The 27,842-nt window shown below is 42.4% G+C and overlaps 1 protein-coding gene across 4 annotated transcripts in view; it reads left to right on the top strand.

Moving 5' to 3' along the window:
* MYT1 (myelin transcription factor 1) overlaps window positions 1-27,842 on the top strand; it is a 76,060-nt gene that overhangs the window by 4,937 nt on the left and 43,281 nt on the right. Inside the window, exon 1 of one of the 4 annotated variants that reach the window (XM_018560345.1) lies at window positions 1,597-1,944. The exons of the other annotated variants lie outside the window; for them this stretch is intronic. The gene's annotated coding sequence lies outside the window, so the exon portion shown is untranslated. Of the gene's footprint in view, window positions 1-1,596; window positions 1,945-27,842 lie in introns of those variants that run through there. 4 annotated transcript variants of the gene reach the window in all.

Genomic DNA, 27,842 nt, shown 5'->3' with positions numbered 1-27,842 from the left:
CCTGTAAATATGCATTTGATATCATTGATATCTCCGGGTATCATTGATAGCAAGCATCCTATTATGTTCACCTTGGTCTTTGCTACTAAGTTGTGTTTTTTTTTTTTGCAATGCTCAAATGATTTTTTTGACATTGTTGATGGTATTTTATAACTGTCACTTGTTCTTAATTAATGAATGAACACCGACTTCTTCGTGTGTATAAAAGATCACAAGTTGTTGAGACCCCTCATTCATAAACCGATGAGATTCTCATCAGGTTGATAACATTCCTAATAAACTCACAAGGGCCAAAAGTAGTTTGAATGTAGTTTGAATGAGGTCATATGTGTGCTTATTGTTACGGCTGAGCATGACGCTCACAACTCGGCCATAACACATGATAACAATGATATAATAACGATGTCTTTGTGTGTGTATGTTATTGCATAACTCGTATAAACATCTATCAAACAACAGACACTGACTGACTAGTGTCATGGAGTGTTTTGCTTAGGACGCACCTGCAGCGTTGTCCTATCCAATAATATTTATGTGTGGCGCATTCTACAAAAGATGTTCATCCTTGTGTAAGAAATGTATACTTTTAGCATAACACAAGCTTACAGCAGCAGGAATAAAACCCAACCGTCCATATGTGTTGTTTGTGCGACACACGGCCTTTGCACGGTTGTTGCGCTGTGTTTAATCGAATCTGTTTTTGTTGCATGTTCCTGCGTGTCCATGTGACCTTTATACTACAACGTTGAAGGTGAACACAATGACTTTTGCTTGATATGGAAGCAATTATTGATTGCTGAAAAACGAGATTATTTGTGCATTTGATACGCTTCGCCCTGTGGTTTGTTTTTTTTTAAACAGCAATGTTATTTTTTTTACTTTGAGCTCAGCAATCTTTTTTTGTTTTAACCTTGTGTAATCTGCGCACGCGCCAACAATAGTCAAAAAAGTAAAAAGTCCAAAAAAAGTAGAAAAATGACTAAAAAAAAAAAGGAAAAGGAATTTCAAAACAATGCATTTAAAAAAATGGGTAAAAAAAGAACGATGTTTTAAGTTTCCATAACCATTTGTTGTACTTTATTGCTGTTTGAACAATATCCAGCCTATGAAAGCCTCTGCTTAGTCAGGCTTAGTTAGCTATCTTTAGATTAGAGCTGCTTGCAGGAGCGTGGGCAGGAAGGAGTTAAGTGCTCCATTTTCTTGCTGCTGGTGACATGTGTAGTTGTTTACTGTGTAGCGAGCACTTTAAGAGGCTTAGAGCGAGAGCTGCTCGGCATCATGGAGGTCCAATGCCGACTTGCCTCTTCCTTACCAGGGAAAAAAAAAAGGTCACCCCGTAGATGAATCTGAAGTGGAACTTTCCCTTTAGCCCCGCACACACAAGCGTAGATCATCCGCTGGGTGTTTCTGTTGGAAATTATTGGACTCTACCAAAAGCTGTCAACGCGTGGGGATGGCTGGGATGACAGTTGCAGCCGTTCACAGCCCCCTCCCCACTGAAGAAGCTCCAACGTTCTTGCATATTAATTATTAAACAGTTTGGTTGAGCCAGGCACCTTCTGTTGGCTGTAGCGAAGGCAATCATAGGTTGTTGTAGTGAGTTGGGCCTGCCCACTGGCTCCCCTGGAGGAAATGAGCTGCTCCATCTTTTTTGGTGCTGTACTGTAAATTTCTTTCACCTCGGAGAGTAAACAGATACATTGCAAGGCTTGGAGTTACGGAGACCCCCTACCCCACTACCCCCTACTCTTGGTGTAAGCTTGGTCTCCAATTTAGATTGGTCATCGAGGGAATGAGGTCCAAGTCATCACCACTGCTCGCTGGAAGGGGAATAAAGCTTTAACTGGGACCCACAAACAGCTTACTAAGGACTGCTCTCCATCACCGCCTGCTAAGCATGCACATCCTGTGACTACTCCTCTTTGATGTCATTGTAACAAGAAGGTAAGTCACGTTGTGTTGTGCTGGGGGGACAATGAAAAGAGCCAGTTCAGCACCTTGGACAGTTCTCGTTCAGTGAAGACCTTACATAGTCACTCAGGACTATGGCAAGTCACATCTTTGTGTACAGGGCTGTGATTCCTTTGTGGGGGAGGGAAGGAGGAGGGGGGGGCAGGGGCTCTATCATGCACCCCTCAAGAACAAACTCTGGACCAGTTATAGGGTAGATATTGTATAGTAGGCCTTGATTGTAGATTTTAAAAAAACAACCTGATATAAGTAGTTCAGAGATGTCTACATGATCACACATATAAAGAGTGATTTACGTAGCCACCTCCCACCCCTGCTCGCTACATATTTTCATAACCTTCAGACCACTATCCTCATCACATCAAAATGGCAATTTAGTTGCAAGGGCAAATTGCTCGTGAAACAACGCGTCACCGTCATGAGGAAACACTAACGAGGAAACAGTTTTCTAACTTAAAGATATTTTTTTGATACGGGGTATACTAAAAAAAAAAAATAGACGTCATTAAAATCCTTTTTTTTTTTTATGTATTTTTTTTTGCTTTGACACTTAATAATGTGAATTTCTTGATAGATCACACAGATGTATACATGTATTTATTCTTGTGCTTGTGTTAAAATCAGAAATTGAGGATTGGTAGAGTTTCTTGGGAAGTGAAAGGAACTTTTGCTGCGTTGTGGTTGATGTCGGAGAGTTGTTGTTTTTTTTTTATCAAAGTTTTTATTTTGTCAATTATTATCTTTACCCCGGAAACAATCTGTATAGTTTTTTTTAATGTTTTGCATTATGCAGAGAGTCATTGATTTTTAATATAGGAATAACTGATTTGTGTTTGAAGGTTTAAAAATGTAAATTTTTCCTTCTTAAATGATTCTCGCTTTTACGTTTGTTTTTGGGTTTTTTATTGTGTGAAGTAGTATATGTTTGTTTGAGCGTCCGTGTGTAATTGTATTCTGTGACTGGCGTTACTACCTTAGCAAACGTCCATTGTCAAGCCTCCCATATTTAAATCTACATCAGCACTCGGAAAAGCCTTTTCATAGCAGTTTTTGTTACTCCGAATTCATTTTTTTTTTCTTTCTCTCTTTATGTCTCTTTCCTCTGGATCATCTGCTACCATTATCAGCTTGCTCCATATGGTCACTTTAATTAATGGCAAACAAAGGACTAGGATTCCAGGAATCCTAGGTTTTGCTGTGAGCCTTTTATGCTGTCATAGAAACCGAAGCTGTCAGCAGCCTCCCTTGCCCAACAATGCTTTGTATCTTGTGATTATTGTGCTGTACAAGAGGCTAGCACTACAACCAACAAGGCCATCGCTCCTGTGTGTGTGTGTATACGGAACACAACTGACTCATCCCTTGCCCTACGATGTATTATTAAGTTCAACACAAACACAACATTGGTCTTGTAGGCTCTGTGCATTGTTCTTAACTAATGTCTTTATAATATTTACCTGATTTTGTGAATTTCATATTTGTATGCATAGTAGGAATAGCAGTTTTATGACATTTTATATTTTCATTACTATTTAATTACACATTTAAGGTAATCTCATCTAATGAACAAGTGTTTTTTTTACTATACTTTAGAGTTTACAAAAATAATTGTTTTCATTTTTGTTTTGTTTGATAAAAATTTCTGCTGGGTTTGTCTTCAAACATTTTTTTATGACTCACAGGCTTAGAGCAATGATGACGTGCACCGTCTAATGAGTTGATCCCCTTTGTACTTTTCTTTTCCCTTATTGAATGTACCTAGTAGTTTTGTTTCTCTTCTTAGGAACTTTTTAGATGACGGAATGTGTTAGTACTTTAATTTTTGGTGATGTGATTTTTTCTTTCCACAGGTTTGCTGTTTTGGCATAACTCCTCCCCTTCCCTTTAACGTGACACTTAAAGAGTTGAATCTTAAAATGCATTAAAGTACCTTAAGTATTAACAAAAATATAACTAATTTGTGTATCACTCGGCTGTAGATGCTCAAATCATCTCGGTGAATATGGCTAAGAATATGGCTTGTGTTTAAAGTTAATGTGCAAATCTGTATCTCATGGGTGGTTGCTAAAATACAAAGATAATAGATGAATCTAGCCCACGTGTGCATTAATGCATGGTGAGAAGTTTGAAATACTTAAAGTGACACTACACTCAGGAGTTAAATGTTATAAATACATTCAAGTATTTGAACTATTAACAACAATGTATCTTATTTGTGTATCACTCGGCTGTAGATCCTCCAATCATCTCTGAATTGTTGGTGACACTGTCCTTCCTTCTGGAGGGTGGCTACTTTTGTTCCCCATGGTCCCTGTGTGTGTTGTAAAGTAGTCACCGGTCCAAGCTCGCTCCCATGATGGACTACAATCTCACCCTTGGTTTACTAATTTGTTTGGAAGTTATGGTCCATCCCGGGAGCGAGCTTGGAGCGGTGACTACTTTACAACACACGCAGGGACTATGGGGAACACAAGTAGCCCCCCTCCAGAAGGAAGGACAGTGTCAGCACCAATTCAGAGATGATTGGAGGATCGACAGCCCAGTGATACACAAATAAGATACATTTCTGGTATTAGTTAAGGTGCCTCAATGTATTTATAAGATTTAACTCCTGAGTGTAGTGTCACTTTAAGTATTTCAACTTCTCACCATGCATTAATGTACATGTGGGTTATGTTCATCCATTCTAATTGTATTTTAGCAACCACCCATGAGATACAGATTTCCATATTAACTTTAAACACAATAAGTGATGATTCATTTCTTAGCCATATTCATCGAGCACTTGAGAACTATTACGACTGAATCTTTCTGTATGTGGTGCTTAGAAAAATGCAAGCTGGGATTTGGTTGCCATGGGTGAGGATGCAATCATTACTCATGGTGGCAGAATTGGCCCCAGTGATTTGGGAAAGTCTTTAAAGAGTATTTTTTGGTTGGCTGAAGTCTACAGAAAAGTAGTTGAATGATGAAATGGGTAGTCGTTGGTTGAATAGGTAAACTAAAAACACCTCCATGCAACATGTAAAACCAAAGCCCACTTGAGTTACTTTCAATCTGACAATCCAAAGCAACCTTTTCACGGTGCTTCTGGGTACTGCAGCCTTGTGTTACGTGATTCTGCACCAATCCTCCTCGCTCTCATGCTTCAACGTATCAGGGAGGCTGTAATGGGTGGTGTTGAAATCAGGGAACACAATGGCTTGCATTTTCATAGGGGAAGATTCAGTCTAATTCAAAATATACTGATATCTAGATTTAGCTTGCAGGGCAGCCAGGTGCAGTAGGTCAACCCTAGGATTAGCACTAGAGACACCATCCTGGTATAGTTTAACATTGAGAGAGTTTCAAAACAACATTTTCCATGTCCAATTGAAGTTAGCTCTGTGGCCTTGCAGTGCTGGGGTCTATGGATTGATTTATGGAATGTTTCCTGCTGGAGTTTGTATGTTCGCCCCTGTGTTTGTGGTTTGGGTTCCTTGCAGGTGCTTTGGTTTCCTTCTAGAATTTAAAGGCTTACTGGTGGCTTACAGGGCCATTTGGTGATTGACCAATGGTGGTAGAGACATTAGATGGTTAGCTCCCATGGCAAATGTAACATTACTCTGTAAATGCTCCAGAATGTGTAGTATATATAAATAATCTTCAATTTCCGGTATCTTTATGTTCAGTCCATGATATAGGCATTTATTTCAGTTGAGAGACTCAAAAAAGTTAGACAACATCAGTCTTATTAATAGGAATTATCCTCCAAGCTCCCGAGATTTGACCAGATCTGACATACAACAAGCTTAGGCTGTGCCTCTCCTGAAATGCCATTCTGAATCCTGTAGTTCCAAGGCCCCAATGGGCCCCTAGGTCGCCTGCCTCTGGGACCAGCAATACAACGTAACCCACATTATCTTTCATATGCAGGATTACAAAATTCCAGCCCACTCATCTTATGCATGAGGCATCTAGGCCTGAGCCTGCGGCAATGCAAAGGTCCCTGCCACCCGCCCACCTCCTTGTACAGTGCCCCAGGCTAAGCCTTTAACTTTGCCCGGCCAATCAAAGTCCCTCCCTCGGGAACATTGAAGCACGGCTTTTCCAGGCTTTGTAAACCTCATTAAAATACTATAAACACTTCAGCCCTATTCTTGGCAGAATGGAGGGTCAAACACAGGCAGACAATACAACACAGAAGCTGTTGACCAAAAAAAACACCTCAGCGGTCAAAGCAGCCAATCAAACAATGTCTATTATTTACCTTGGCAGTCAGAAAATGTAAGGAAGAATGTGACTGGCTAGTAGGGGCAGCTTGGACAAATTTATTTTACTTCAAATATGACTAAACATCTTACAATCTAATTGTATAAACTCCAATTTCCTTCAGATTTACCAGCAATTAAGTGCAAAACAATCCATTCCACATCCGGTCTGGTAACCCCTCCCATCACACAGCTGTTGTTAAATAATTATTCAAAATGGCCGCCCCCTGAGGAAATTCAGCCTTTGAATTATGTGGACACTGAGAGATCTGGCGGAAACTTTATCTGTTCTAGTTAGCAAACTGCTTTACTGTATATCCAAGTATTGGTACCTTTGAGGGCTGGATTATTGTCCATGTACCCGGTTGCTATGTGTTACTGTACCTAACTGCTGTTAATAAATGAGCCAAAACTATGACTATTCTTCCACATTCATTATACAGCTCCAGTATATTCCACAGCGCTTTGTAATCGTGCTCATTAATTCCGCAGACCTGCCTGAACTAGCGTACAATGAATCACATCACGGGATTCATTTTGTCACTGTAGCGGGCCTTGTAATAACTGCTGAATGGCCCCTGAGGGCAGGGAAAGTACGGATGCATTCACAGTCAGAGAAGTCTTCACTTCTTTTATAGCACTGACAGCAAATATTTGATTGCGCATCAGCATCGTCCAAAAGCTCCTCCGGTCCTCAAAGAAGCGAGGCCGAGGATGCAGAAGGAGATCATCAAGCGGCCTTGGTTCTGGAAGCTCACCCAGCAGCCGGCTGCTGCCTATGGTTGCCTTATGATATCTTTCCTATTAATAACAATAGTAACAAGGACTTTTTTTTACACGCCAGGCCAGTAAAATGCTCACAGTCAGCTATGCGTGGCAGTCACCTGATTTACATGCTTCTAGATCCTTCCTAATGGGCAAGTAAACCAGTGTCCCAGCAATGCTACAGCTGCCCTAAAGTCATAAACTCCACAATGTTTACCTTTGCCTGAGTTTTATGTGATTCATTGCAGCATTAGCTCCACCATCAATTACATGTGCTTCTAAATAGGGCTGCTCCCTCTTTTTGCATGTTATGGTCATGAGACAGCAATGAGCCTCTAGGTGCGAGGGGTACCATCATGAATGTTCTCAGGCTTTGGAATGAGCCGGAGGCTAACAGCTAAAGTCAGCTTTGTGTTCACTAGGCTTAACAGGGTAGCTAAGTGAAGAGGAAGTCTCCATTTTATGGCATGAGCTAAAGTTATTGAAAATGAACACCCCTTCGCCAGTGACTTCACCGAGGAACAAGGACCATGACGCCATATCAGTCCGGCACTGAGTACTGGATGCCTTGTGGCCTTCATAAGGGTCCTGTTGGCTGTAGATATATCTTTGCTGTAGGTTAATGGCACAAAATTACAATGAGAGATATGTGAAGGCTGACATTGGCGACCTTCTGAATATGCTAGCCGGCATCAATTATTTCAAATTACTGGCCTGGGGCATGCATGCATCCAGTGATGACTCTTGATGTGTTTGTTTCTTCCAAGTCTGTGACTCAGAATGCATGAAAGCCAGAGACTGCCAAGGAATTAGCAGTTCCAAAAGGAGGTCAGCAGTGATAGCCTACATATTTCTCTTAGTACACATCTTCTTTATGGTGCTTGTGGACCAGGGGTAGGCTAGCTCCTGTCCTCCAGCTGTGGTGCAACTACAAATCCCATAAGGCTTTTCAAGGCTCTGACAGCCACAGGCATGACTCCCAAAGGGAGATGCATGATGGGATTAGTTTCACCACAACTGGAGGGCCACAGTTTGCCTACCCCTGTTGTAGGCTTTAGATGATAAGTGGCTTTTAGGAAGACAAAATAGGTCCATTTAAGTTTATTTAATGTATGTATAAAACTTATATGGAAGTTAACCACAGGAGATGTCCCCAGTGGAACCTCCAGGACAAACCTAGCACTAAAGGGTGTTATCCTCCCTAGATGGTAAAGGAATACCCAAGGAGAAACTTGGTCCTTGGCAAGGCAAAGCCCAACCTATGCCCAAAAAATGTTATACTTTTGAAAGTTCAAGAATGCTTAGAACTAGAATCGTATGAGTATCTGGGTGTCTCATGTGTTACCAGGAGAGGAAGTTAAGGGAGATCTCCTTAATTGGGACACAGAGGGCAAGAGTTCTAACACAGTTCTAACTCTTCCGAAACTGAAAACGCTTTGGCTGTAGTTGGGTTTTAATTCCTGAAACCTTGACCACCAACAGGACAACTGGACAAAAGCGACCCATTCTGTTTTATGGGTATTACTCTTACTGTTGCTGGGTAGGTAGTAGCATCATAGAGCCATCTCTGTAGGAAACATGAATAGCAAATCACCCACCAAGTTTCTTTATTAAACACATCATTATTACCTACGTGCCCCCAATCTGACTCGGCGCTGAATGCTCGGTCTACTATAAAGCGGAACCACGAGTGATACATCGAAGCTGGAAGAATTTCAGCCCAGCATGAAGAAATAATTAGTTCAGCTTGTTCATATCACTCATACACAACAGAGTACACGGAATCTGCGAAGTACCGCTGTGGGTTAAGTGTCTTTCTTTGGAGCCCCACTTGTGTCTCTATTATGCTTAGCGTAAAGGACGAACGCCTGACAGTCTCCGTCTCCCTTTGTTGCCTCATACATTCATAAGCTTTTTATAGGCCTTGGCTCGCTATTGTTTTACAAATGAACTTGCCAACAGCTGATTTGCACGGCTCATGACTCGGAGCGAGGTTACGGGGGGCTGAGAGGTGGCTGTAGGACCAGGTGACTTTTCACCAGACTTTTCAAGCTCTTCATAATTACTGGGAATTAAACAGCTGAGACTTCATCAGGGACCAATAAAATGCAAGAAGCAGCCCCACAGAGAGAGAGAGAGAGAAAGAGAGAAAGCGAGAGAGAGAGAGAAGGCCTGGAGCCGAGAAGAGGAGATGCCTGGCCTTGAGAAAAGAAGGAAGGCCCAGATCGTTGCTTGAAGGGAAGGCCTAGGCCTTGACAATATGACATAGTTGATTGAAAGCACTATATACTCAATTTGGTCTTCGAAATCGAAAGCAAGAGTAACTTTTAAAACAGGAAGGAGGTTCAACTTTTTTCTTATTTTGTACAAATGCACTATCAGCACTTGCAATTCATTCAAATGTGTCGGTACAGATCTTCCTCGTTTTAATGGTTCTTTGCTTTCCCATGTCCTTCTGGTCCCAACTCCTTTTTTTGTTTTTACTGGTAACCGCCAGTGATCTCTGCAAACATGGAATCCATCAAAATGGCTGCTGGAGTCAGCCTAACCTGATTCTGAGTGGCAATCATGCACAGTGCATCTCACAGGAGACACCGTAGAGAGGCAGAGCATAAAGGAGAAACCTAATGACTGTTTTATGTTAAGTCCCATCCACATAAAGCCAGAGTCATAGAAATTGATAGGTAAGAGTAGAGGTCATTGTACAGTAAGGTATATAAGACTGTGTCAGCACATGGGAAGTGTTTGCCATTTTCATTTGTGTTTTGTTGTAGAGGTAGAATGTAGCTTTGGACCACACAAGTTCTGGATCTTCAACTCTACAACTACAGATTTTGGATATCAGCAAGGTTGGGCAGGGCTACTGAATGATCATTTATCAGAACAATCAGTGCACAGCCATGCTTGGTTGTACAAGCACGCTTTGGTCTATGAAGGGTAGAGGAAGTGAGTCCCGTTTATTCAATATCAACTGCAGGACAAAGAATTTGGATAACATTTAGTTCCTTGCAAGGTCAAGCTTAGTCTTCAGTGGAGCACCCACAAGCATACAAACTTTACCCAATGCATTCACAACAGGCCGCACCAGGTGAATGTTTTCTTACGTCGGTAGGCCCTCTTGGCAGAACCGGCCTAGGAATAACTCATAATGACCATCAGAGCATTCACTCATCCTGTTTCTTGATTCTCTACATTTTCCATCTGTTGTTGATGGTCAGTTGACAGTATGGGTTCGTTAGAAGGTAGATGAGGCTTTTGAGCATTAATTGTGCCTTTGTCCCATTCCCTGAGATTCTCTTAATAGAGCTGAAGAAGGGTAAAAGATGCAGCTTGTGAGTGTCGGGTTTGTTATCATATTCAGAGAATTGTTTATATTAAAATATATAATTTTCACCAGAAACCATCATGGAGATTCATTCACTAAACTGCACAGTGGTGGAGGGAGGGTCTACACAATTGGATATAAACTGAATGGATTATTTAGGTAGGCCCTCATACTACATACTAAATCTCACGAAGGAGATGGTATACTCAGAATGTGTGTGGACAGCTTTAGATTAACCATCAACTATGTAGTGTAAGGAGGGGCATATTGTACGATTACATTGTAACTTCATTCAGAAGGATTTCCGCAAATTCAAAAACAATAAAAAGGAGAGGGCATTTAAAAATAAAATTATGATGTAAATCATGGGGCGTGTTGGTTTCACTGATATAACATAGATCACCCATTAAAAAAAAACGAATCCCCTATCCCCTTTAAGCCCTATGCGATAGGCGTTCCAGCGCTGAAGAAGTTACAGCCGTTTCAGCGGGTTTCACGCGTGCAGCAATTTGCAAAATATCTTTTGAACGCAGTGAAAAAAAAAAAATCAATTTCTAAAAAAAAAAAAAAAAAAAAGCAGCACAGGGGGAGAGGGGACTCTGCGCGCCTGAGTGTAACTAGATAGGAGTGAAATTGCACCAGAAGCGTTTGAATTATTGCTGGAAGTCACGTGACTCGCCAGAGGTAGCTGAGTGTGCAGAATCACGCCCGCTGCATGCATGCTTTTTACATATTTTCAGATGTTAACCCTTTTTCAAGGCCTAAGCTGCTTCAGCAGCAAATGCAGGCAAGCCGATAGCAGCAGAGCTATTCAGGGAATAGCAGTATTAAGGTGCAACCTCCCCCTCGTGCTACAGTGTGTGTGGGTGTGTGGGTGAGATTAGAAGGAAAGTTAGTACTTGCCAAATAATGATCCTATCATATAAAATGACTATCTGATAAATTCACATATGATTGATTTATTAACAAAAGCATACAGTTACATATCATAGGAGCGGCAGTGCTAGACCCCATCAAAACACTACTGCCCAATACAGCAATGTTGCTTGTGTATTAGGCACGATCGTTCGGTTATCTTAAGCTGAACTCCATGCAGACATAAAATCATTGCATGTAACTAGCAGAAGCACCTGAATTTGACTTGGCACCAGCCTCTTCTACAGCAGATCTTAAATTGAGAGAACACTAGGGGCCAATCAGGTATGCTGAATGCAAATATACCGACACCAAAAATGCTGACAGCAGAAAAGAGAAAAGGGATGACTTCATCGGTAATTTGGCTGCTCACACACTGCCCAATCACAGGCTTGGGGCAGGGAGGTGACCAAGCTACATTGTTTAACTGCAGTGGAAATAAAGTCAGGTCACCAACCTGGTTGTGCTGTGTAAATGTCAGGACTGGATGGAGAGAAATAGAAATCCTTTGGTAGGCAACAGGACGCCCATTTTAACTGTATATTTAGCTGTTTGCCTGGAGTTACTTTGGGACATGGAAAATGTTTTCTTGAACTAGGGAAAAGAGAAGAAAATGTTGATTGAACTGAAATTGTACATGATTTTTCTTGGATAAACAAATAACTACGACAGGTAAAATGCCGAAAGCTGAGAAGGCAACGGATTGTGTTATTAGATGCTCTTGGCGACCACAGAGGTTCAGCTAGTAGGGAAGCACAGTGTACAGGATGAATGCTGGGATGGATATCAGAGAAAGGTAGGGGATAGCTGTGTCCCCTGAACCAGTTTAAACACAAACTTCTCACATGTAGGCCCCCATTCACGCTCAAGCATTGTGTTGTGTGTTTCCCAAAGCTCGCAACGCTCAAAATGAAGAATCCTATTTGTGATGGTGCGCTTTCCCGAACTGCCACAACAGTCACATGAGGAATCCCATAATTGTCAATGGTGCCTGCTTACACCTTGCAGCTTGAGAAAGTACACAAGCTTCATGGCTCCCTAGACTCCAATGGGTGCACCCCAAAAAAAACAACTAAAAAAACATGTGTAATGTGCACTGTTCATGCCATTTCGCCCCAACAACAATCTCCTTCTATAAAGTAGCTAAAGTAGCAACAAAAATGCTCAAGCCTGAAAAAGATTTGAAAAAAATGTGTAAAACACACAAAAAAAGCCCCTCACACTCAAGAATGGACAGGGCCCATAGGAGCGCGCCTTTCATTTATTTAAAAGCAAGTATTTACTGGATAGCCGGCCGCCGCTCCTATGCCTCCATTTCTATTACATTTCATAATCAGCTTGTCCGGATTGCACAGCTGTCTCTTATTTCCCGCCTGGACTTCTGCTTCCGGCTTTGGCTATGTTGTCATCCTGCTGGGAGAAAAAAATATTAAATGTAAAAAATAAATATAAATATATGTATAGTCAGTTTCAGTAACTGTTTTGGAATGAAGTTTATTAGCTTGCAATTTTTTCGGACACTTTATTCAGTATGGCAGCAGTTACCCATAGCAACTAATCAGACGTCATCTCCTAGCTGAGCCAATTGGCATGGCTGCTGCTCTCTGCAATAAACACCCAGATTGTAGCATATCATTTTTCAAGCAGAGGTTAGAAAATGAAAGGCATCCACACGCACATTTGAGGCACATTTGTTCTCTTATATGCTTTGCGATCCATTTTGTCCGAATGTGTGCCTGGACAGCCATTCTGTTGCCTGGCTCAGCAATCACTGGTTGAGTAGCAGCTTACCTTTCTGAGGCACTTTGTACCCCGTGTGCTCATCATGATGTTGGTTTCATCTTAATGAAGGTATAAACAGAACTCTTTCCATACAGTTGTTCCTGATGGATGTTGGTCAAGCATCCAAAATGGCCGCCCAGAGTGTCACTGAAGAGCCTCCTTGACAATGTTACATTGCCCAAAGCAATCATTTAGATTGCAGTTATTTTTCTTGTGTAGGTCGGAACACATATCAGCCTTCTAAGGGACTAATCTTTACATGCTCATAACCTAGACCAGGGGTAGTCAACCTCGGCACACCAGCTGTGATGTAACTACAAGTCCCATGAGGCATTGCAAGACCCTGTGAGCCATAGAAGTATGACTTCCAGAAGCAAAGACATGACTGGATTTGTAGGCTCACCACAGCTGAAGTGCGGAGGTTGCCTTCCTCTGATGTATAGCAATTGCCCGGGTCTGACATGAGTATGATCCTGAGTTGAGGTTGCCATGGGGCACTGCATTTAAGAATAAGAACTGTTTACAAAGTAAGGGGGATTCTGTTTGCTATGGGCAACACACAGGGCCTCCAAACCAGAAGCGCCCCTTGATGCCAATCAACCAATCAGATTATCCCTTTGATGCGTACAAGTCATTACAGGCTGGCACGTCACGCTGGAATTTATGGTTCCTTATCGGCCATCATAGATATCCAGTTCAATACACAAAATATAATTACTGCGTCCACTACGCCCGGCCTCTCGCTCGCGCACTGGGGAATAAAACCTTCCAGCAGTGTGAAAATGACTGCACGCTTTTATTTGCATTTTTAGGAATATTCTTGTGCATAGCCAGCTGGGGTGAAAGGTCGGCATTTGCATATAAATGGAAAAGGATGGGGGCACGCGATGCAGGGGGAGCCGCGTGTGTATGATTTTCACAGCGGTGCGCCTGTGTTTGGAAGATTAAAGTACACAGCTTGCATTTGGTTATTGCTAAATGTGAAAGGGTTCAGATGCTAAATCACAGGCAAAGTAATGAGGAAAAAAAAAACACAAGATGGAGATTGGCAGTGCAGGCACAGCTAACGCGCTCCTGATAGCGATATTTATCCCGTGTTTACACAGGTATTTCTGGCTGAACTATGGAAGATATTACACCAGGCGCCGTGCAACAAAGTGACGTTTTTTTAAGAGGCCAGTCACAAAAACTGGTGTAAAACCGCTAATGATTCATTGAGATCCATGGCTAAGGGCTCCCTATGACGCATGTTACATCACGACAGCGCGCAATTGTGTCATTGTGAGATCAGCCCGTGCTGTAGGCTCTCATCTTGTAACTTGCTACAAAGTTACTATGTAGAGTCAAAGCCGGCCCCGCGCCGAGAGATTCGCGATCCAATATTCGTACTGAAATTCAGCAAGATCATTCATCAGATAATACCATCAGTGGTGCAGCAAATTTCGTGTAAAGGGCCAGAAAAATGTCCTCCGATTGCCACACCAATGTTACAAATGTTAAAGTTCGACTTCAGGATGAACGGAAGTGATGTTTACATTTTGTACAATAAAATTGTATAAAATAACTTTTATTTACATTTCTAAGTATATTGTATATTGTTTAGAAGTACATTTAAAAATACATTTTATAGGAACTTTTAATATATGATACACATATATCATATAGATGATAGACAGAGAGAGAGACAGAAAGAGATAGATAGATAGATAGATAGATAGATAGATAGATAGATAGATAGATAGATAGATAGATAGATAGATAGAGAAAGATTGATTAAACAAATAAAATAAAAATTATATATATACATATAAAACTTTTCGTAGCACATGTGCACAACTCATAACTATTTTTTCCGAATCTACACCACAATCAATAGAATTTTGTTTGTTCAGAAAACAAGAAGTTTCCATCCTTCTCCTTTCATGGTCACTCCAGTCATCAGTTTCACCCCCACTAAACATTAGAAAATCCAACAAATGTTTCCAAAAAGGCTTTACTGATCTGATTACTGGGGGGGACGAGGTAGGGCTGCAGCTAACGATTATTTTCATAATCGATTAGTTGCCTGATTATTTTTTCGATTAGCTGCATTAAAAAAACTCTCTCTCTCTCTCTCTCTCTCCCTCCCTCCCCCAACCAACTAATCAATAATGAGAATAGTTGCCAACTATTCTCCTAATTGATTATTATCGATTTTAATCGATTAGTTGCAGCCCCAGGGTGAGGAGACGGAGGAAATGCTTCTACCTGCCTGCAGCAGACTGATGACATCATCTCAGCCTAGGCAAGTCACTGGACTGGAGCGTGATGCATTTGCAGTAATAAAAGGTGGAGATTTTATGATGATACTGTTGCCGTATATTATGGCATGTCAGGAAATTACTCGTGCAGACCAGTAAAGTTACTAACGGGTCCACTTTAATACTTATATGCAGCTAATTTCAGGCATTCATAAGTTTGAAACGTTCACATTTGGAACAATCTTCTCGTTCTAAACAGCCAAAATCATTTTCACCCCCCACGAGGTTGATTGTGATGCTGAAAATCCAGTGGGGCGCAAGATTTGTATGTTTATGCGTTTATACAAACCAGAGCGCAGATGTAATCTTTATACAAAACAGGTTTTGTTTTATTCTTGTGTTTTTTATAAGAAGTGGCACAAAAACTATCTGTACTGTGAGACGGCCATTGGAGTCCTGGATGGAGTCCTGAGTCCTCCTTCCTGCATGTCACTGCCTTTAGTATTTGTTAGAGTCCCTGACGTGGAACGAGCATGCAGATCAGGAAAGTCAGAGGAAGCTCTGGACTAATGATCAGCATGCTTGTTCCGGGTCAGTGACGGAGAAAGTACTGAAGCCTTTGGATCAGCATGATGGAAGGGGATCTAGAAGATTCTGATGGGTAGGTCATCAGTGGTGACCTAATGCTTCATCTGCAATCGACAAGATGAACGTTTCAGTATTCTGATCAAATATACAACTATCAGTCGTTCTTTTCACAATTTCGAGCAATTGTGCAGGCTGGAAACAAATACGAAAGTGTCTAGATGAACAGAGGAATTCAGGAAGCAGAAGTAAAAGTGTGACTACTCAGTACTAAAAAACTAATTTTATTGTTGATTGGGTCCTTCTTGAGGATTTCCCCTGATTTCCTGTCACACCAGGACAGGACGTGGGAGCAAATCTCCCCAAAGGAGGCCCAAACAACAGTAACATTTTTATGCTCAACTCTATTCAAAACAAATGCAATTATGGCTGGAGATATGCTCGTTGAAGTGACAGGTTTACTTATGTCCTGACAAAATTTTTTTTGCTTAGTTTTGGATAGAGTAGGTAAAGGTTAGAACCCCTGTTTGGGGTTAAAAATGTTTCCCCGCACTTCCTGTCCTGGCAATGTTTTACCAGACAGGGAGCTCCCTGACAACAGCACAAAGAGAAACTAGAAGATTTCTCTGTCTGAGTCCCTCTTGCAGATTTTCCCTCACTTCCTGTCTGGTGAAGCCGTCGCCATCAAGACAGGAAGTGAGGTGAAATCTCTCTGGATAGCAGCAAAAACCTAGATGAGGGGTTCTTTCACACACTAGGTAAAGAAAGTAGTTTTTGGCTTTGCATACCATTTTGGATACCCATCAGGTTCTCACACTCCACCTTGGTATGAAATTCTATGGTATAGAGAACCAAAAATGTATAGAGGTTGGCAAGACACAACTAGGGGGTGGACTAACACGTCAGTTGATATGACTGACATGAAAATTTGACCACCTCCGAGTCCTTTTACATCTAAACCATTTGGTATAAGGACAATGTAGCTTGTTCTTCTCCCACGTTCAGTGTAACAGATGGGCTGGCAATGGCCCCCCTGGGAGACGGGAGCGATGCAGGTAGAAGAGGTGTGGCACCAACAGCCAAGAGAGGCCTAACAGTATCTCAGGGAGTATCTTTGTCCTCCCAGTAGTATGAACTCTCCTCTCGCCACCTTGACTTTGTCAGCCGGGGACAGATGGACGGTTAACGTCTGCTTCCTATTCCCTGGTTACCGAGGCGTAGAGTGACAGCAGATAAGAACCACTTGACCCACCTGCTCGATTCTCAGTTCTCAACCTGCTGCCGGAGCTTTTGTCTCTCATCCCGTCCCCACCTACTCCCTTCCCCCTCTACTCTGCGGATAACATACTTCTCATGTCACTGTATTCCCAGAGACGACAAGCCAGGGAAATATACGGGCCCTGAGCACACCTGAAGGTGACCCGGTTTCTCTATGTAATGTCGGATTGGCTACGCCGTGAGCCAAAGTTCTCAGATTACATTCATGTTTGAGCACGTTTTCAGCGACATACGCAGTAAAAGCACACTTGAGGTTTTACGACTATATTTTTCGGTTCGTAAACAAATTTTGCTTAAAATACATGGTATTACACCCAAGTTTTTATTGTTTTAGTTTTGGATAGAGTGAGTTAATATTGTCCTCTCTACTTGTTCTGATGGCCATTGTCACCTGTACTGAAAGTGATGAGGAATCCTCAATTTTAAAGCTGAACTCACTCCGGGCTCAGACATTTTTAAGAGCTCTTAGCAAGCTGTGATGCTCTGTCCAGCATCCTGTCCAGCTCACTGATGTCAATGGTTGCCAGGAACTGGGCGGCATACTCTGGCTGGTGTCCTCCTCAGCTCCTGGCAACCAATGACATCAGCCTTGGACACTGGACAGAGGTACCGTGCAACCACCTCATCCACCATAACACGTGCCGCCACCTCCTACCCCACTGTAAAGTGTAGCTCTATCCCCCCCTCGTAAAATGCACCCCCCTAACCCCCGCTGCCTCAGGTGACAAAAAGTATAGGGACGCCCCTGCACAAAGCAGACCAAGATTCAATAAATATATTCAGTCCCCTGTATTTAAACATCTTTGCTTATTCTGGCGTTCAGTCTTAAGAGATTGCAAAGGAAAAGAAGATAGGGGGAAATCCTCCAATAGGTACAATAGGTTTTAGTGACAAGTTTCCCTTTTCATTCAGGGATTCTGTTACTTGTCACCAGAACAAAATGAAGGGGAAATTTTCCAATGAGGACACTTGTCCTAGCGAGTGGGGATTTTCCTCACTGTGGAGAGATTCCCTCTCACTTCCTGTATCTACAAGACAGGAAGTGAAGGGAAACCTCCACAATGGGACACAGATGGCAATTAGAAACCTGACAAGGGTTACAAATTTCCGTTCTCTAGCCTAAGTTTGGCTTGTTCGGGCCTCTCTGTCGTAATTTTTATTAGCAATACAGGAAAGGAAGTCAGCTGTGCACAAGAAAACACCTCCCTTAATAATCTTAAACTGAACCTGCTCTGATGAGCACCTGACATTATTATACGTTCTTTAATGAGTGCTCCAAATCATATTTTGATGTAGACCAAGATACAGTTTATTGGACTAAACTGAAAAGCTAAACTGCACCCCATCTCCATCCTCTCCTCCATGGCATTGTCATACGTCAGCCATAATACATCCTTCGTACCCAACCTGAAAACCTGCGGCCTTTAAAACGGAGTAATCTTATTTATCCCCCATTAAACGCAACTCCTCGGCCGCTTCTCGGAATCGGCTGGAGCAGAAATCTTGTAAAAGGGCAGTTTTTCAATAACGCTGAAATGGAGATTGAAAAAAAAAAGAAGAAAAAAAATCTGCTCTATATCCCCCTCCCTGCCTGCTAACAATGCATCTTTCTCTCAATTTGTCCGCCAGCCACAAATATCATCCAGGAAGTGGGCAGGCATATAGGATGCCATCATTTATTATTACATTGCGCTAGATTTGTAATGCAAACCCGCTCCCATTGGCTCTTTCACGCCTCCCTGCATGCTTTTCTTTTTTTTTCGCTCTTTCTCGGTTTTTCGCTGGCTGCAGAATAATAATAGAACAAGCAAGTGTGGAAAATATATTCTGGGAGTGGGTTGGATGTATGCACAGGCAGAGTGACTGAGAGAATCTATTTCGGCACGGTGATGATTAATAAAGAGCCCTCACGCGGCTCAGCTGCGGTACGAACAGTGATGCATCGACGCTGCTCTGAGCTTACAGGCTCCGTTGATATACAGTATGGTGCCTTATACGGAATCAGGTTGGCGGTTCTTCCTGAGACTCATTCGAGCGTCGTCAGCAACACCCGATTCCAGTTTGGAGTGGGTGACACTGATTTGCTGACATCAACGTGCATATTACTGCTATGATTGTGTATTGAAATGCAATAGAATCTCAGATAATTGCACTATAAAGGTTTCTAATATATTTATTAAAGCAAACCGTGCAATACACAGATGGGTTACATATACTGTATATGGTAGCTGTCTTACATGCCAAAGGATTTGTATTTCTGTCCATCCTTTTCTGATTTTTAAAAAGCTCTGTCACACAGCTCAGCCCTGTCTGGCAGGGCAAAAGACCTGCTTTATTGCTGTGGTAAAGGAATATTTATGGGTCTTGACCCTCCCGGCCCAGCCTGTCACTAGAAAGGACTAGCAGCAGACGTATGTCACTCTGCTCTCTCCTCCTTGTTGGCATGTGAGCACTACAGCACAACAGATTGGCTCCTTGTGCTGCTTCTCCTTCCACATGTCTGTGCCCTGCTATACTAGGATTGAAGCTGATAGCAGGTCAAATGCAGGTACTTACACTGGGTTCATTAAAAAAATATACATTTCATGATTTATTAAAGCAGATTGAACCCTGGTGGGGGTGGTCAGCATTTGCCACAATATGCAAGTATACAGTACACAGCATACTTGCACATTATGGCATACTTGCCCCTGTGTGTGCTCTCCTCCAGCAATGTGAGGTCCAGGAGTTCTCCATCCTCTCTGTCCCCATCAGTGTCAAGTTGTTTTCCTCTTCTTCCAGGTCCACATTTTGGTGGGTAGCCCATTCATTTTTAATGGGCCCACAATGCACCTGGACCTTCAAAGTACCAAGATGCTTGCTGAAATCGCATAGGCAATGAATAAGCAGATGCAACATGGCTAACATGCATTATATAGGTGTGAATGGGCCCTCAACATCTTCGGCCTTGGCTTGGCATTAGTCTTGAAAGCTTGTGGAGCCGCCGGGGTATATGGATTTGACACAGCGTGTACTGGAATGCTGTTGTGGCTGTACAGGCAACGTGGAAGGCATAGCAGTTTTCCAGGAAGAACTTTACACACATATACTGTTGGGAATATTCAAAGTCAAGGTGGATGAGAGGGTCCTGCAATCCTATGAGCGGGTGACAAGGCCAAGTCTTTAAACCTTTGTGGGGCAGCTAAGGCGTAATAGGAAGGAGATGGCTGACAAGCTTTGTGATGTGCCATAGGAAGACTCCCATGAAGGGCTGTAAGCTTTTCTGTCAAGTGAGGGCCTAGTGCTCATCTCCCTGTTCTGTATTTGATATAGGTAAAGTTGTGCTTTAAATTGTGCTCAGCGATTTCCCAACATTGATTTGTAAGGTTCAGAGCTTGTGGCAGCTACAGCTATTGGTGATGGAAGAGGAACCAAGGAGTTATTTGATTAATGCCAGTAAAAGAGCCTTACCATACCAGTTCCTGAAACACCTCTGATGATGTAATTATTTGTAAGCAGGAGAGTAATACTTAACCAGCACTATCTTTAATTAGCTCGATGTCCCAGTGTGTCATCCGTGAGACACAATTCCCTGGAGGAATGACTGCTAAATATATGACAATAATGAGTGTTTTGTAATTGCCCCGGGCTGTTGTGGTGGCCATTTTGTGCCTTGGTGACATCGCTCCCTCCTGAGAAATTGATTGACTTTGGGCTCAGACTCATTGGCTTGCAGGCAGAATGGCTCCAACTAGCATTGGAATGAGACCAGAGCTTTATTACAGGGTGATAATCAATGCCCATGTGATCACGACTATGTCAGGTTACCAGAGCAGCATTAGCTATTGATACAGATAAGCCACCGGGATACCAGAGACACTGTCCTGCCAGGTTAGCAAACCTATCATAACAGATGGAAAGCATTTTCCCAGAATGCCCCCATATTACGAGAGTGTCAACATGTGTCTAGAGTGCTGCCATGTGACCACAGTGCCACTAAGTGACCGGACAGCTGTGCTGCCATGTGACCAGAGTGCTGTGAAATGACCAGAGTGCTGCCATGTGACCACAGTGCCACTGAATGACCAGAGTGCTGCCACTAAGTGACCAGAGGGCTGTCAAATGACCAGAGTACTGCCATGTGCCTGACCGCTGCCATATGACTACAGTGCCACTGAGTGTCCAGAGTGCTGTCACTAAGTGACCAGAGGGCTGTCAAATGACCACAGCGCTGTCAAATGACCAGAGTGCTGCCATGTTTTGGAGCGATGCTACACATTCAGTGCTGCACACCCCCCACCTCGGCACTCAGAAAAAAAATAAGCCATCTTAGAGAGATAACTTTGCCGATTTCCCTGCCAGGGAGCGCAGTTATGAGTAAGTGCGCCTGCTTTCCTAGGGCGGCTGTCACCCTCGCTTGTGTTCTGTGAATTATCTTCTGCAGCATATGAAAAATGTAAACATTACTACCAATCTCTGTGAGTCGGGAGGCGCTGTAAATTTTTCATTCACAGATTCTCCCGCCCACCCGCAGGCTGATGAACAATCCTTTTATCCGCAGGATATTTGCTTTACGATCACTTTATGGCTCTTAAACGCTCGTAGCGCAGCTTGGAGAGCGTAGAAGGACTTGTGCGACGGCAGCGACAGGCGGTGGGGCTTATTTCATTAACCCCGAAGGAAAAATTTCTTCATTATGTCTGTTTTCAGGTTTCCCAGAAATTCAGAAAAACTGAAAGAATGGCGGCCACTTATATTTTGCAGTCCCTTGTGTTTGGGGTGTCGGTTCTTTTGCAGTCGCTTGTGATTTGACTGTAAATTTCCTGTATTTTACATGATGACTTGTATTTATTTGGCTTCAGGGAACGCCAACCCGTACTTCCAGTTTATATCGGTCAGTGGACATTTTTGTAGCTGGAATGTCCTTCCGATGTCTCATACAATGCTAACGTCAAATTTGTCCGCACCAATCCGATCCATATACTGGAGTTGGTCAGTTCCTGTCCTGTGGCTCCTGAGATGCCTGTGGCTACTGTGCTGGCTTAAAGAAAACCTGTCCTGCCACCACTCAGCTCCTTCAGAGAACGCTAGCGTCCTGGCTGTCGTGCTTATCCAATGGCTTCCATATTAAGTCGCTGACCTGGATCATGTATACAGATTAAGAGTCCTGAATTAATTCTGACTCTCCCGTGTGCTTGTTTAGTGACTCGGCAAACACTGGAGCCACAAAATAAAAAATGACAGCTGGGCAAAACTAGCTTTTTCAGATGGCAGCCTGCATAGTTCTCTAGGCTTAGCCATCCTTTACTGGAACACTTTAGGCAAATGTATAATATTTAGAATTTAAGTTGCTCTTTTCTTAACAAAGAGCTTTCTTAAGCCTGTGTAATTGCCATAAATCTGTCTCTATATAGGGTTGGCAAGGGCCAGCTGGAAGTTGATATCATCCTTGCAGTAGGATTGCTGGGGTTAGAGGTGTTTAGGTTAACTTGCAGGAGGTAGAGGGCTCCCAGTGGTTGTCAGTATTATAATATAATACAGAAAGTAGAGGGCTCCCAGTGGGTGTCAGTATTATATTGTAACACAGAAAGTAGAGGGCTCTCAGTGGGTGTCAGTATTATATTGTAACACAGAAAGTAGAGGGCTCCCAGTGGGTGTGACTATTATCATATAATACAGAAAGTAGAGGGCTCCCAGTGGGTGTCAGTATTATATTGTAACACAGAAAGTAGAGGGCTCTCAGTGGGTGTCAGTATTATATTGTAACACAGAAAGTAGAGGGCTCCCAGTGGGTGTGACTATTATCATATAATACAGAAAGTAGAGGGCTCCCAGTGGGTGTCAGTATTATATTGTAACACAGAAAGTAGAGGGCTCTCAGTGGGTGTCAGTATTATATTGTAACACAGAAAGTAGAGGGCTCCCAGTGGGTGTGACTATTATCATATAATACAGAAAGTAGAGGGCTCCCAGTGGGTGTCAGTATTATATTGTAACACAGAAAGTAGAGGGCTCTCAGTGGGTGTCAGTATTATATTGTAACACAGAAAGTAGAGGGCTCCCAGTGGGTGTGACTATTATCATATAATACAGAAAGTAGAGGGCTCCCAGTGGGTGTCAGTATTATATTGTAACACAGAAAGTAGAGGGCTCTCAGTGGGTGTCAGTATTATATTGTAACACAGAAAGTAGAGGGCTCCCAGTGGGTGTGACTATTATCATATAATACAGAAAGTAGAGGGCTCCCAGTGGGTGTCAGTATTATATTGTAACACAGAAAGTAGAGGGCTCTCAGTGGGTGTCAGTATTATATTGTAACACAGAAAGTAGAGGGCTCCCAGTGGGTGTGACTATTATCATATAATACAGAAAGTAGAGGGCTCCCAGTGGGTGTCAGTATTATATTGTAACACAGAAAGTAGAGGGCTCTCAGTGGGTGTCAGTATTATATTGTAACACAGAAAGTAGAGGGCTCCCAGTGGGTGTGACTATTATCATATAATACAGAAAGTAGAGGGCTCCCAGTGGGTGTCAGTATTATATTGTAACACAGAAAGTAGAGGGCTCTCAGTGGGTGTCAGTATTATATTGTAACACAGAAAGTAGAGGGCTCCCAGTGGGTGTGACTATTATCATATAATACAGAAAGTAGAGGGCTCCCAGTGGGTGTCAGTATTATATTGTAACACAGAAAGTAGAGGGCTCTCAGTGGGTGTCAGTATTATATTGTAACACAGAAAGTAGAGGGCTCCCAGTGGGTGTGACTATTATCATATAATACAGAAAGTAGAGGGCTCCCAGTGGGTGTCAGTATTATATTGTAACACAGAAAGTAGAGGGCTCTCAGTGGGTGTCAGTATTATATTGTAACACAGAAAGTAGAGGGCTCCCAGTGGGTGTGACTATTATCATATAATACAGAAAGTAGAGGGCTCCCAGTGGGTGTCAGTATTATATTGTAACACAGAAAGTAGAGGGCTCTCAGTGGGTGTCAGTATTATATTGTAACACAGAAAGTAGAGGGCTCCCAGTGGGTGTGACTATTATCATATAATACAGAAAGTAGAGGGCTCCCAGTGGGTGTCAGTATTATATTGTAACACAGAAAGTAGAGGGCTCTCAGTGGGTGTCAGTATTATATTGTAACACAGAAAGTAGAGGGCTCCCAGTGGGTGTGACTATTATCATATAATACAGAAAGTAGAGGGCTCCCAGTGGGTGTCAGTATTATATTGTAACACAGAAAGTAGAGGGCTCTCAGTGGGTGTCAGTATTATATTGTAACACAGAAAGTAGAGGGCTCCCAGTGGGTGTGACTATTATCATATAATACAGAAAGTAGAGGGCTCCCAGTGGGTGTCAGTATTATATTGTAACACAGAAAGTAGAGGGCTCTCAGTGGGTGTCAGTATTATATTGTAACACAGAAAGTAGAGGGCTCCCAGTGGGTGTGACTATTATCATATAATACAGAAAGTAGAGGGCTCCCAGTGGGTGTCAGTATTATATTGTAACACAGAAAGTAGAGGGCTCTCAGTGGGTGTCAGTATTATATTGTAACACAGAAAGTAGAGGGCTCCCAGTGGGTGTGACTATTATCATATAATACAGAAAGTAGAGGGCTCCCAGTGGGTGTCAGTATTATATTGTAACACAGAAAGTAGAGGGCTCTCAGTGGGTGTCAGTATTATATTGTAACACAGAAAGTAGAGGGCTCCCAGTGGGTGTGACTATTATCATATAATACAGAAAGTAGAGGGCTCCCAGTGGGTGTCAGTATTATATTGTAACACAGAAAGTAGAGGGCTCTCAGTGGGTGTCAGTATTATATTGTAACACAGAAAGTAGAGGGCTCCCAGTGGGTGTGACTATTATCATATAATACAGAAAGTAGAGGGCTCCCAGTGGGTGTCAGTATTATATTGTAACACAGAAAGTAGAGGGCTCTCAGTGGGTGTCAGTATTATATTGTAACACAGAAAGTAGAGGGCTCCCAGTGGGTGTGACTATTATCATATAATACAGAAAGTAGAGGGCTCCCAGTGGGTGTCAGTATTATATTGTAACACAGAAAGTAGAGGGCTCTCAGTGGGTGTCAGTATTATATTGTAACACAGAAAGTAGAGGGCTCCCAGTGGGTGTGACTATTATCATATAATACAGAAAGTAGAGGGCTCCCAGTGGGTGTCAGTATTATATTGTAACACAGAAAGTAGAGGGCTCTCAGTGGGTGTCAGTATTATATTGTAACACAGAAAGTAGAGGGCTCCCAGTGGGTGTGACTATTATCATATAATACAGAAAGTAGAGGGCTCCCAGTGGGTGTCAGTATTATATTGTAACACAGAAAGTAGAGGGCTCTCAGTGGGTGTCAGTATTATATTGTAACACAGAAAGTAGAGGGCTCCCAGTGGGTGTGACTATTATCATATAATACAGAAAGTAGAGGGCTCCCAGTGGGTGTCAGTATTATATTGTAACACAGAAAGTAGAGGGCTCTCAGTGGGTGTCAGTATTATATTGTAACACAGAAAGTAGAGGGCTCCCAGTGGGTGTGACTATTATCATATAATACAGAAAGTAGAGGGCTCCCAGTGGGTGTCAGTATTATATTGTAACACAGAAAGTAGAGGGCTCTCAGTGGGTGTCAGTATTATATTGTAACACAGAAAGTAGAGGGCTCCCAGTGGGTGTGACTATTATCATATAATACAGAAAGTAGAGGGCTCCCAGTGGGTGTCAGTATTATATTGTAACACAGAAAGTAGAGGGCTCTCAGTGGGTGTCAGTATTATATTGTAACACAGAAAGTAGAGGGCTCCCAGTGGGTGTGACTATTATCATATAATACAGAAAGTAGAGGGCTCCCAGTGGGTGTCAGTATTATATTGTAACACAGAAAGTAGAGGGCTCTCAGTGGGTGTCAGTATTATATTGTAACACAGAAAGTAGAGGGCTCCCAGTGGGTGTGACTATTATCATATAATACAGAAAGTAGAGGGCTCCCAGTGGGTGTCAGTATTATATTGTAACACAGAAAGTAGAGGGCTCTCAGTGGGTGTCAGTATTATATTGTAACACAGAAAGTAGAGGGCTCCCAGTGGGTGTGACTATTATCATATAATACAGAAAGTAGAGGGCTCCCAGTGGGTGTCAGTATTATATTGTAACACAGAAAGTAGAGGGCTCTCAGTGGGTGTCAGTATTATATTGTAACACAGAAAGTAGAGGGCTCCCAGTGGGTGTGACTATTATCATATAATACAGAAAGTAGAGGGCTCCCAGTGGGTGTCAGTATTATATTGTAACACAGAAAGTAGAGGGCTCTCAGTGGGTGTCAGTATTATATTGTAACACAGAAAGTAGAGGGCTCCCAGTGGGTGTGACTATTATCATATAATACAGAAAGTAGAGGGCTCCCAGTGGGTGTCAGTATTATATTGTAACACAGAAAGTAGAGGGCTCTCAGTGGGTGTCAGTATTATATTGTAACACAGAAAGTAGAGGGCTCCCAGTGGGTGTGACTATTATCATATAATACAGAAAGTAGAGGGCTCCCAGTGGGTGTCAGTATTATATTGTAACACAGAAAGTAGAGGGCTCTCAGTGGGTGTCAGTATTATATTGTAACACAGAAAGTAGAGGGCTCCCAGTGGGTGTGACTATTATCATATAATACAGAAAGTAGAGGGCTCCCAGTGGGTGTCAGTATTATATTGTAACACAGAAAGTAGAGGGCTCTCAGTGGGTGTCAGTATTATATTGTAACACAGAAAGTAGAGGGCTCCCAGTGGGTGTGACTATTATCATATAATACAGAAAGTAGAGGGCTCCCAGTGGGTGTCAGTATTATATTGTAACACAGAAAGTAGAGGGCTCTCAGTGGGTGTCAGTATTATATTGTAACACAGAAAGTAGAGGGCTCCCAGTGGGTGTGACTATTATCATATAATACAGAAAGTAGAGGGCTCCCAGTGGGTGTCAGTATTATATTGTAACACAGAAAGTAGAGGGCTCTCAGTGGGTGTCAGTATTATATTGTAACACAGAAAGTAGAGGGCTCCCAGTGGGTGTGACTATTATCATATAATACAGAAAGTAGAGGGCTCCCAGTGGGTGTCAGTATTATATTGTAACACAGAAAGTAGAGGGCTCTCAGTGGGTGTCAGTATTATATTGTAACACAGAAAGTAGAGGGCTCCCAGTGGGTGTGACTATTATCATATAATACAGAAAGTAGAGGGCTCCCAGTGGGTGTCAGTATTATATTGTAACACAGAAAGTAGAGGGCTCTCAGTGGGTGTCAGTATTATATTGTAACACAGAAAGTAGAGGGCTCCCAGTGGGTGTGACTATTATCATATAATACAGAAAGTAGAGGGCTCCCAGTGGGTGTCAGTATTATATTGTAACACAGAAAGTAGAGGGCTCTCAGTGGGTGTCAGTATTATATTGTAACACAGAAAGTAGAGGGCTCCCAGTGGGTGTGACTATTATCATATAATACAGAAAGTAGAGGGCTCCCAGTGGGTGTCAGTATTATATTGTAACACAGAAAGTAGAGGGCTCTCAGTGGGTGTCAGTATTATATTGTTGTATCATATTATTAATAATAATAATGATGATGATAATAATAATAATAATAATATTATATGATACAGAAGGTGGAGGGCCCCCAGTGGGTGTTACAATTACAACAATATAATAATACAAAAGGTAGAGGGACCCCAGTGTTTTCACAAGGAGGCGGGG

Source organism: Nanorana parkeri, unplaced genomic scaffold (assembly GCF_000935625.1).
Source record: "Nanorana parkeri isolate BGI_ZX_2015 unplaced genomic scaffold, ASM93562v1 scaffold17, whole genome shotgun sequence".
Classification (NCBI taxonomy): domain Eukaryota; kingdom Metazoa; phylum Chordata; class Amphibia; order Anura; family Dicroglossidae; genus Nanorana; species Nanorana parkeri.
Note: the sequence above shows the minus strand (reverse complement) of the source record. Positions and strands in the feature narration are given on the sequence as shown.